We start from the raw sequence: 12,306 nt of genomic DNA, 5'->3' as shown, positions 1-12,306 counted from the left end.
AATGTGACACCACTGCTTCCAATATTCCCTCTCCTGAAAAAAACTTAAAATGTTTCTAACTGGCTGACCTAGGAAAAATCCCTTACCAAATGCTCTGCTTAAAACTTATGCTTATAAACAATTTTTTTCCCTAACATTTAAAACTATTCATTCAGTTTGGTAGGCAGGGATTTGCTGGAGGCTGGTGTTTGGGTTTTTATGAGTGTTTTGGTACTTTTATGCTGGATCAAGACAGGAAATGCAAAACTGACAAGTGAAAAAAAATTGTGAGGCACTTCACTAGTAAGGGATAGGATGTAGGATAATATGCTCGCAACCATAGGGAACTTAGGGGAAAAAACCTCCTACTTTTTGTGCTGAAAAATCACAGGACTTCCAGAAATGTGCAGATTCACGTCTATGATTAAAAAAATATATGAATACCTTATTTGTGGAAATAGTATGCTCTCTTAAACTGAAGGTGGAATTTGAGCAAATGCTAGTGATGACTGTGATGATGCTTTGTGATGACAATGGCAACCTTATGACACATTTTTGTAACGCTGGAAGTTACTCCCCATGTCTTTAGACTCAAAACTTCCTAGTCTTGCATGTTGCAATCCCCGGTGAATTAGGTAGTAAATCTTTAATTTATTTTCTAAAAGCCACGAATTTGTTTGAATTTTGTTCAGAGCAAGAACTGAGCACTGTGAGTTTCAATATTGCACAAAGTATTGCTATAATTTAAAACATATTTTATATCTGTTATTTTAAATTACATGTTCTTGAAGATATGTCATCATTTCTGTAAACCTCAGTAAAACACTCCTGTTTTTTTTGAGAGTTACTTGTAGAGTTTATACAATTATATAGTCTGAGATAAAGTTCAAAGACTGTAGGATGAATATCATTCAAATTTACAGAAACCTGCAGACCAGATCCTTGGTAGACTTAAAGAGACATTACTTCACTGAAATTAATGGAGCTATACAGACTTGCTCCAACTCAGAAACTGTACTGAAATATTTATTTAAAGATAATTTAAAAAACTTTCATATTGAAATTGCGTAAGGTGGTTCATAAACACTGGCTTTCCTTCAAGACTTGATATATGTGATTTTCACTTGAATGAGAACAAAAGGGCTACTCAGCATAAATTAGAGATAAAACAGGAAAAGGAAAAAAGGACAATTAGAAAGATATACTGGCAACTGATAAGACCTGAGTACAAGTGAGATATATTCACTAAATTAACCCTGAGTGGAGTTCATATGTGCTACTAAAATTTCAGAACTTAAGGTTTATTTCTGAATTCTTTTTCTACTCATTTTTTATATGTTAAACAGTCCCCTTCCCACCCTTAAACGAATTTATTTTAAAGTCAGAAGGGGATCATTATGATCACTTATTCTGAACCTTTGTATAAGGCCTGCCCCATCTTTTGAAGCAAAAGAATACAACTTCCTCCATAATAATTTGTATTTTTATGTCTCTCATTTTTTCACAGTATTTCTACAAAACGACATGTGGATTTCACTGGGAACATTGTCTCACTCTATGATTTTACTGTAGGGCAACCACAGGCACACATTCCTGCTATTCTTTTACCTCTGACTATTATTCAGAGAATGGGTAACATTTTGTGGGATAGGCCTTCCAAAGCTTATGTTTTACATGCCAGATCTTTTGGTTCCTGTAAATGTTTATTCAGAAGCACACGTAAGTGTTTATAGATTAATTTGTAAAATGGGTCTGAAAGAATTACACATTTTAATTGGCATGTTGAAGGATTGAGTTGTGTCTCTCTTTGACTACTATTATAATAATTATTATCCATGATAGAATACTGTAGTGGTTTGGTCCAAAATACTCATTACTGTTTATCTTCTGTGACATAAGAATTAGGAGAAATGCAAAGCAGGCACAAAACTTGAAAGAATATAAAGAAGTTTATTAACAGACCTAAAAGAGGGAAAAAAAAATTATACCACCTTCAGAACTCTCCTCCTCCCCCCACCTTCCTCCGTTCTCCCACTGACAATGTGAAAAGACAACCCTTGAGATGTTCAGTGTGTTACCACTTCCATAATAACCTTATTCAGTGCATTTAGAAAAAGAAGTCTCTTCTTGCTCATGCTATGAAAACATTATCACAACGAGACAGCCGCCCACTTCCAAATATTGTTCAGTCCATTTAGGAAGAGGAGTCTCTCTGCCTGCGTGTGAGTCCCTTCCCCCGACTTGCAGCTTTTCCCATAACTACTTTCGAGGGTCCACTCTTGAAATTTTTTGGGGTACAATTTTAAGGTTGAGCCATTCAGAAACAAGAACAAAGGCCCTTCTCCTTCCCTGGGAGCAAAGAGTCTTCATCATCTTCATCGTTAGGACTATCTCTGGGAGCATCTCTAGGAACTGAGGTTTTCTCCTTTCCCATTTGGAGCAAAAGTCCTCATCTGGTTCATCTCTACGGACTGAGGTTTTCTCCTTTCCCCTTTGGAGCAAAAGTCCTCATCACTTCCATCTCTCCCTGTCCAAACTTCTCATGAAATTACAGCTGCGTCAGCATCTGCCTATCTCAGCGCAGGTGCTTTTGCTCACGAGTTGAACACTCCACCCCCCATATCTTCATGAAATTACAACAGGATACTCTGATATATCATAGCCTCACAACAGAATTTCAGCTTTAAGCATCTCCTCTCTCTCTTCCCTCAGGTTTTCAGCTCTTCACAGCAATAAAAGGGTTACTCTCACCTCGGCCTTGCAGCTTTGCAGCTGGAATGTTGAATTTTTCTTATCGCAGTGGAGAGGGGGGAGAGCCGAGCCGCTCCGGCTGCCCACGGCAAGGCAGTGGGGGGGGTTCCACGGCTGGAACAGGTCCATGGCTCCAGGATGGCCGTGGCCCGGCCCGGCCTGGCCCAAGCAGGGCCTGGCCGGGCCCGCTGGCCCCCACACGGGGCCCGCAGCCACCTGTGCCAGCGCCGGAAACGAGAGAGAGCTTGGAGGGGGAGTTTGCCTATTCTTAAATGTGGATCACAGAGGCGGTCACAACTTTAAGTGGCTTAGAGAATTGTCCATATTCAAACTGGCCAGCTGATAGGTTCTATCAGGTCCCAGAGGAAACTGTAAGCACCCCTTAGCAAGGACATCCCTTCCGGGACTATGCTTGCTAACCGATGACAAGTACAAATTTATGAAAATGAGGGCAAAACTCAGACTTCCAGCTCTGAAATGTACCCTCCTTATAGCCGGTTACTTGTATTATTTTGCTATATCAGTGTGCAATTTGGCAGAAAAAGGACAGAGGCACACTCCCTATTCAGTTAATCATATACATATATATATATATATAGATGCATAAAGGTATTTCTCCTGAAGGAATCAGTTTTATTCACACTTGCAGGCCCAAGTATAATACTTTCATTACAAATGCAAACTCAACAAGGAGTCCAGATATGATTCTGGATGAAATCATGTAGAGAAATTTTGCATTTGTAAAACAAATGTTGAATTCAGTGAGAATCTAAGAGGATAGTTATGTGGCCAGGGTGGCAATAAAGGTGATTTGGGCCTCAAAATGAATCACCTGGTCTGGAGGCCCCCTCGAATGTCAGCAACAGTGCAGTGATGCTTGTAGGCAGTCCTTGAGCACTTTATTCTGGCAGCTAATAATAAATCCACTGTGTATTTTATCAGCCCAGATATTCCCTGAATAATGGCCAAAGAGGAAAGCATTTATCCACCATGTGCATCTGCTTAAAAGCTGGAAAAAAATCTTCATTTTTATTAGAAAGGTCACTCACTCATGGCCTTCATCTTTACATAACAAGTGCAAATGATTTTCTGGAGCATTTCTGTGCGATTATGCTCTTTCCTGAAAAGTCCACATTAGCAAGGTGATACTTTATTAATATCAAATGAAACCTTGTTAACTACTTAAAAGCCAAAACTGAATGAAATTCTGTAACTGTGCCTTTTACACCTAGCATATGCATCCCTTTCTTATACACTACAGAGCATCTAAGATAATTTTAACAAATTTTATACTGCCTTAGGATGCAATGAAATAAAGAATTGGAATGGTAATCATGGTGATTGGCTAGGTATGAAGACCAGAAAAATCAGACAGGAAACATTTGCTACATTCTAGGAGGCTTTTTATAGTAATAATTATTTTACTAAGTTTTAAGTTTTATCATCTGTGGAAACCATTATAAAATTCAGAAATACCAAGGAAAAATTGAGCCATGAAACTGAAAATTATTGGAATCTAATGTTGGGTCTATGAAGAGTTGTTACCAGTGGTTTTGATTTGTAGAGATTCATATTTGTAGAGATTCTAGTTAAACAAATCTACTCACAGCACCTGGACACTCCATGAATGATGCAGAACAATTCTCTATATGTTATTAGCACAGTACCCGAAGAGATTATTGGAATGTTTATCAGTATTGTTTAATAGCGGATTGTTTGACAAACAGGCAAAAAGGCATGACTTCAGGCAACTATTTCATTATTATTTCTGGGTTTATTAAATACGTAGTTTGAGCTATTTTAATTAGGCAGATTATACGTCTATAGCTAGAAATTGAAAAGAACAGGCTAAAAAGATAAGATTTTCTTACACCGCAGCAAAATATTTTGTGATATTTAAAATAAAGAGATGCAAACAGCTCCGTTCTCCTGTGCTTGAGATATAAAGTAAGAAAGCTTAACTGAGTGTAGATGATTATTTTTATCTTAAGTTATATCTTCTTCCTACTATTAGGTTTTAGTAATATTTTAATTTGAAAAAGTGATTTGAAGGCCAGTATTGCTGTAATATTGGGTACCCCTGCTTTGCCAACTGATGCATTAGAATCATCTAAGAGTTGCAAATTTGCTAATTTTAGGTTGAATGTGTTCCTGGAGAAACCAGGAACCAATGTAGAGTTCTGCTGCAATGCTGCAGGGACCATGCATTGTGGGCAAAAGGTAACCATCCTTTGGAAGAAAGCAAGTTTTCTTTCAGGTCTTCTACCAATTTGGTCTCTGCATGCAGAAGTTCATGCAGAGTTCAACAGTTCTGTTCATAGTAGCCAGACAATCTGAGATACAAAATTTTATTTCACATCCTCTATTAAGAATAGCCACTTGTTGCCTGTGTAGGACCAGCAACTGCTGCAAGCTTCACAGTTAGTAAGTGAACACAAATGGTGCTAGAACGATACTGGTTCGCAATATATGACACTATTCTTTCTGTCTCTGCATCATACCAGTTGCTAACTTAGATTTATCCAATGACAGCAACTGTTAAACTGATATCCAAATGCAATTAACTACATGAAGCATTGTTGATACAAAGGCTACAGTAGGTGAGGACCTACCCTCAGTATTACAAAATAATCACAGGTTTTGAGTGAAGGAAAGAGCCAATGTTAAGGAAGCACTTTGAGGGAAAAGGTCCCAGACTGCAGTGCCCTGAATACTTTAGGTTTAGTACACCCTAAACATAAACACCTAAAATACCATAAATCCTTGTTGATACATCTCTATGTATTGAGATGTTTATTCTGTCTAGCAACATATGCTAGATTCATTTATGTCTCCCTTTCTTCATCTATGTCATTAGCAGATATATTTACTGTATCCTCCTATTAACATATTCAACAGACCATTTGAGTCAACTATCATCTACTACTGTTTTAGTATGAACATATTTTCCATCATAATTTGTCACAACACCTATAGGTGGCCAAAACATGTCAGTTGATTTTGTGTTAGGGTACCTTGCATATAATTTTAAGATAACTATAATCTATTAAAATAACCAGAATTACTGTATACCCAACACTATCAACTGCATCTACAACAAATAAAAAAAACCCCCAAAACATTAGAAGATACTCTCAAAAACTTTATTACTATATAGATAATACAACATCAGTATTTCCTGCAAGTCTATATATGAAATAATAGACCATCAATAAGGAGAGGTATAAGAACTGAAGAGAACAGTCAGAAAAATCTTGTGGAAAAGAGTTATGTCCCATCCCAGAAGACAAGGGTAATTGAAGTTCTTGTTAATAGATACCTATGTGTGTGGATTAGAGTGAAATGACACTGAATGACAAGTGTATGTAAATATGTATGCGTTTATTTTAGAACAAATTGATTGCAAAGGAAAACAAGTATGTAGTCATTTTGGTTGTTATTAACTATAGTAATATAAAAATAACACTTAAGAAAATTTGTAAGGAAAAAGAAAGAAAGGATAAGAGTAGAAAGATCTCACCACTCCTAAGCCTCAGACTTGGTTGTCGCAATTTCAATGTCTGTTGGTCAGAAGCAGTGGCCAGTCTTGACTAAAGTAGCAGTGGTTGTGGTGGGAGAGCCCTAACAACCCTTTGGTTTATATTCCCTCAGGTTTCAGTGGGAACTCCCAGTACCAGCCCTGGGACAGCAAGTTTTACACTGGATGATGTAATGGTGTGGATCAGGGACCCTTCAGGAGTCTTTGATGGTCTAGGTCATTACAGCTGCCTACTAAGTCCAATGCGTAAGTGCAGTTGAGTCCAATGTGGCCCATGATGGACCATCAGCAGAGATGAGCACCTCCAGGCTGTGTGTGACTATGCCAGTAGTTCCCTGGCAGGGGATTTATCACAGCTGAGTTCACTTGAGTAAGGACAAAGAGACATTAGCTGCCTCAAAGGATTTGCCTCTTCCCTTGCCTCGTTCAACACCCAGCTTGTAGCCTGTTGGCTGTGCTCACCATCTGCACCTGAGAGGTTACTTTGCAGCTTACTGCATCAATGTTTGAGTCCCCAGCATTCTAGTCTATTCCAGTATCATTCATGGATACATTCTTCTCCCCACACCTGGGATGACTGGACAATAGTATGTCCCTTTATGTTATCTGAATTTCCTGTCACAATCCAAATTCCAGTTAGTAGGCATATTTGGGGAGGATCACAGACGAACTGCTGCTTCCTTGCAGTTTACTATAGTTGGCAAAAGTCCTTCAATGATTTTAGCTATGTTTAAGCCGTTAAGGATTTCAGTTTCTCCCAAAAACTCAAAACTTCCTGGCATGTATTACTAATTCTGTTCCAGTTAGTGTTGAGTGCCTGTGACATCCCATAGGATTACTCTAATGGTGATCTCACTTCTAAAGGTAGTACTAGAGATTGTGCTGGATTGAAGTTTGATCTCCTATGAGGAATTTGACAGCAGCCCTGTGGATAAAATCTTGGGGGTATGGTAAATGAAAACCTGGACAGGAGCTGGCAATGTGAGTTCACAGCCCAGAAAGCCAACTGTATCCTGGGCTGCATCCAAAGCAGCATGGGCAGCAGGACAAGGGAGGGGATTCTGCCCCTCTGCTCTCCTCTGGTGAGACCCCACAAGCCACACTGAGCTCTGGGGTCCTCAGCACAGGAAGGATGTTGACATATTTGAACAAATCCAGAAAAGGATCACGAAGATGATTAGAGGGAAGGAGCACATCTCCTATGAGGAAAGCTAAGTGAGCTGGGGCTGTTCAGCCTGAAGAAGAGAAGGCCTCAGGGAGACTTTATTGTGACCTTTGGGTACTTAAAGAAGTCTTATACAAAAGATTGGGACAGACATTTTAGCAAGGCCTGTTAAGGCAGGACAGGAGGTAATGGTTTTAAATTAAAAGAGGGTAGATTCAGAATAGATAAAATGAAGAAACTATTTATGATGAGGATGATGAACCACTGGCACAAGTTTCCAGAGAATCTGTGTCTGACCCATCCCTGAAAGTGTTCCAGACAAAGCTGGATGTGGCACTGAGCAACCTGATCTACTGGAAGATGTCTGTGCTCATTGCGGGGTAGTTGAACTAGATGGCCTTTAAAGGTCCCTTCCAACACAAAACACTGTATGATTCTATGAAATTGAATGGTGTCAAATCAACTATTCTTATAAAATATTCTGACTGCTAAGAGGATGTGGAAAAAGTCACAGTTTAAAAAATACTATCCTTTAGTCATAATTTTTTTTTAACTGTCTTTCATTCTCTTTTTTTTCCTTATGGTGTTAGTACCCCCTGTGATTTCCTACCTGACCAATAGGACATTGATTACCATTTTCTATAAAGGGATTTCTCTTTTGTATTCACTCTGGTGTTCAGGAACTCTGAAAGTTTTTAAGGTGTAGCATTGCTTTAAGCATGAGACTTACTTAGTACTGATGTATGTCTATCTGGCTTCAATCAAACAAAAAAGTAATATCTGCTTACAAAAGGTTATTTAGATGAGCCATTTTAATGTTAATGGTAAACCATGTCATTAGAAATGAAAATAAAAAAATTACCCACATTCTTAAAATATACTATGATTTTTGAAAATCTTGAAAACAATTTTGTTTCCAGAATCTCACAATAATAAAATCAAAGGGGATCTCCAGGTAGATGAGAATCTTCAAACTATAAAACAATTTAGGTTTGCCATTTTCAGGGAACATAAACTTTCATTTGATCTTGATCTTAAGCCTGTGCAGACTTTGCCATAGTACTTTTCATGAGAGAGTAATTCATTATCCTTAATACAGGCACACTGACTGGGACTCATTTGTTCTTCACTGACTCCATTACAGATATGACTTAATTAAACCTGTCTTATCATAGCTAAATGGAGATGAGATGAATCCCACTTTTGCTGAGTTCCTCAAAACCTGTATGAAAAATTTTCCTGATGGAGCTTATTCTATCTGATTTCCTAGGACAGGGGCTTGAAAAGTATCTAATGATAAATGCTGCAGAACAATGACATTTTATTACCGCAGTCCTGGTTCCTAGGGTATATCACTGTGTCCCACAGCCATAGGGAGGAGGAGGAGGAGAAGATCCAGCAGGCAGGAATTGTGCAGCAAGATTGATTTGTTTAATTATTTTACAAACCTTTTATAGACTTTTTTCTTCATAGTCTAATTGGACAAAGGACCGGCCACCCCTTGGGGGTGATTGGCCAAAATCCTAAAACATCCATTATCAAAATATTTTCTACTATACCATAAACAAGACTTTCCAAGGTTGCAGGTGGCTTGGTTGTTTACCTTCCCTGCTACCTCTTCTGTGAGAGAGAAAAGCCTCTCACGGACTTAGAAAAATAACAAGAAAATCCTCGCTAACAGCATTTTTGTACCTACAGCATTTTGATTTTTTTCTTCATCCAGAATGTTGTTGAAACATTCACATCAGTTTCTACTTTATAAAGTTTAACAGGGCAGGGCATGGTAGGATCATTATCCATACTGAAATATCAGAGATAATATTGCTGCCATGGACAGAAACACTGAACATAAAATAAAAAAGTTTCCAAAGCATTGTAAATAGAGTTTATATCTTCACCATTTCACCCTGGCATCAGTTCAGTTTCACCTATATGCTATTGATGGTGTAGATCAATGTTCTACCTCCTCTAAGTAATAAGATATATATTACATGATGTTGTGAGTATAAATTCTGTGTGTATGGAATACTATATCTATATATTTTCAAAGAAGAACATACTATCTTTCATGGAATATCTATAATCAAATAAGGAGCTTTTAGTACAATATAACAAAGTTTAAAAGTATTGTATGTATGGATATATTTATAAAGTACTTAAACATCTTCATTTTATCACAGCTGCTCCATTTGCTGTGCAGATGTACTTGCATTTTAATCTGCAAAGCCTCAAGTTTGTGAAAACTTTGACTGGTGAAAAGATGAGAAACGTATTTCAAGGTTTTATCTTCCTATTGCTTAAGAAATACTATGAAACGTGATGTGAGATGTGGAATGTTCCATCAAGTTGTATAAATAAGTGAAACCATTTGTCCTTCTGATCCTCTTGCATGTAAATGCTGTCAGGATAAAATGGCTGTTAAGAAAATGGAACATAATTAGACCTGACTTATTCTAAACACCCTCAGTATAACTCAAACTAAGGAAGCTTAATATTTAAGAGTAGGCAATTAAGATAGCAGTCTTTTTGCTTAACGTTTCTCCTCAGTCCTTCTTTGTCAAGTAGTTTGAGTTGTTTATGTACAGTACAGCTTCTGTATATAATATGACAGGAAAATCCTGGCATTCACTGGGGCACTGGTAGTTTAATGTGACTGCTACTACAACAGAAGGGTTTGCAATAATTCTGCTACTCCTCTGAAAAGAAATCTTTAAATCAACAAAGAACTGAGATTAATTCATTTTGCCTGAATATGAATAACTAGTATAATTTTGGATTGCAATTGTTGAACCATTGTAAACAAAAGGAGAAGTACATTCATCTCTACAAAATGAAACTAAACTTTTTCTTTAATTGAAATTTCCAATTGCATTAACTTTTTTATTTAGATTGTAGTCTACAGAGGCAAAAAACTTAATACCATGGAGCCTCCTCTCTTCTACTCCAATAAAACTGGAAATCTGCTTTTAAGTGCATATTTATTTATCTTTATGCCATTTAGGATGAAACTGTTAAAATGTTGAAAGCAATTTTTATTCTCTTCTTGATTTGACAGGTTAATTTCCTGGGCATAAATTTTGAAATAAAGTAGATAAACTTGAGAAAACAGCCTGCATATACAGGTCACTTTATCCCAGTTTGATAGGAAAAATATAATTAATTTCACCTGCTTTACTGGGATTTTCAATTGTAGAAATCTGTAAGCAATTATGAAGTAACAGGTAGCAATTAGTAGTATTTTAGATACTGTGTTTAATTGTGGATCTTTTATCTCAATTGCCTCTGCGTCCTTTTTGGAGCAGTTCCCACTTTGCCCGGTCAGCTCTGGACGCAGCAGGCTGCGGGGCCAGCCTCCGGAATCCGGGAGACCAGAGGTCTGGCTCGTGGGTCCTTCCACAGGACCGCGGCAATAGAGGCAGGTGGTGGAAGAAGGAGGCAGGCTCAATTGTGGATGAAATCCGGAAGGTTTATTGTGTCTCTGAACAGGGGACCTCGCCCCCGCGGGTGTCCAGCCATGAGCAACCCTGAGCGCGCCTGCCAGGGGCTTTATGGGGGGGTGACGACGGGGGAGGGATGACAACGGCATCGAATCAGGGAAGGAGAGGACGGGTCTGCGGGATGAGGGACACACAAGGGAACCTATCTTGGGAAAGGAAGGGAGGGATCCTCCCCCCAAGACCAATCACTCGACGCCCCTGCCAGAACTTTCTAGAAGCTTGGGAGGGGTGCCGGGGCGATTGGCAGGGGTCTGGGAGGAGACAAATAGAGAAAGTAGGGTTATGAACACCAAACCAGGAGGGTATAAACTGGGATGGTACAGTAATACGAAACCCAAAGGGGAGACCTGGACTGAACCAAACAAGACACACTCCCACACTCAATCCTTTCCAACTCAGGATATTGTATGATTCTATGATTCCATGAACTGAAATTATGCCTGTTCATTGTAAGTCAAACAGTGGTGTAACATGATGATTCTTGCAAAGTTTTGAATTGCTTTAAACATCTGTAAATCAAATCAAGCACAGATTATCTCCTCTGGAATAGTCCAAATACTCAATCTTGTATCTTTTAGTTACAGTGAAGAACAGAATTTTATTACAGTGAGCATTTTGTATATTTTTTCATTTCCTAGTTTTGCCGCATCCCAATTTCCTTACTTCAAGTTTTTATTTCATTTGCATTTTGTTACGCCAGTCATCTCAGTTCTAACTGAATACATTAAATTCCTTTGTGGATGCAAGCATAATACATGAAGCAGCAGGAATAACCAGAGTAACCGATCAAATCAGACAGACTTTAAGGCTTAACTATATGTTATATGACAGTCATGACAGATATCTTTACTAAATGTTGCTAAGCAAGATAAAACACTACATGAAATATAAGAGATTCATTGGTGTATTTGTGTATTTTTGTCCTTTGAAAGGGCAAATGATGATGAAAGAAACTTTGCACCAGCTGTGATGGCTAAATTCCTCTGTGCTGTTAAAAGAATTCTTTAAGCTTTCCTATGCTGTTTTCATGGGACTTAGTATAGCACTGGTAAAAGTGGTAAGGTTAGAGATATACTCACTCTTCAGGCCTTCAACTGAGTGAAAATAAACAGAACAAACAAATAAGAAATGTAAAATTAAACTTTGATGCCTCTGGTTAATTCCCTCCCAAACTAGCAAAAAAGCCCATTTGCTTCAGAATGGCCCATTTGACAAAATACACTTACTAAGGACATAAATTTGCATTTATGCAAATACTAACAAGGCAGTGAGACAGCAGGATTGAAACCACTCATGTTTTAATGTGGGGACAGTGATACAGAGCTCAAGAATTTTAATTAGAAATAATAAGATGTCAGAAATATATGTTGATAAAA

This window comes from Corvus kubaryi, unplaced genomic scaffold (assembly GCF_017639235.1).
Source record: "Corvus kubaryi isolate FWS band 111438036 unplaced genomic scaffold, C.kubaryi_AGA036_p1.0 66, whole genome shotgun sequence".
Classification (NCBI taxonomy): domain Eukaryota; kingdom Metazoa; phylum Chordata; class Aves; order Passeriformes; family Corvidae; genus Corvus; species Corvus kubaryi.
This window is presented reverse-complemented; position numbering follows the sequence as displayed.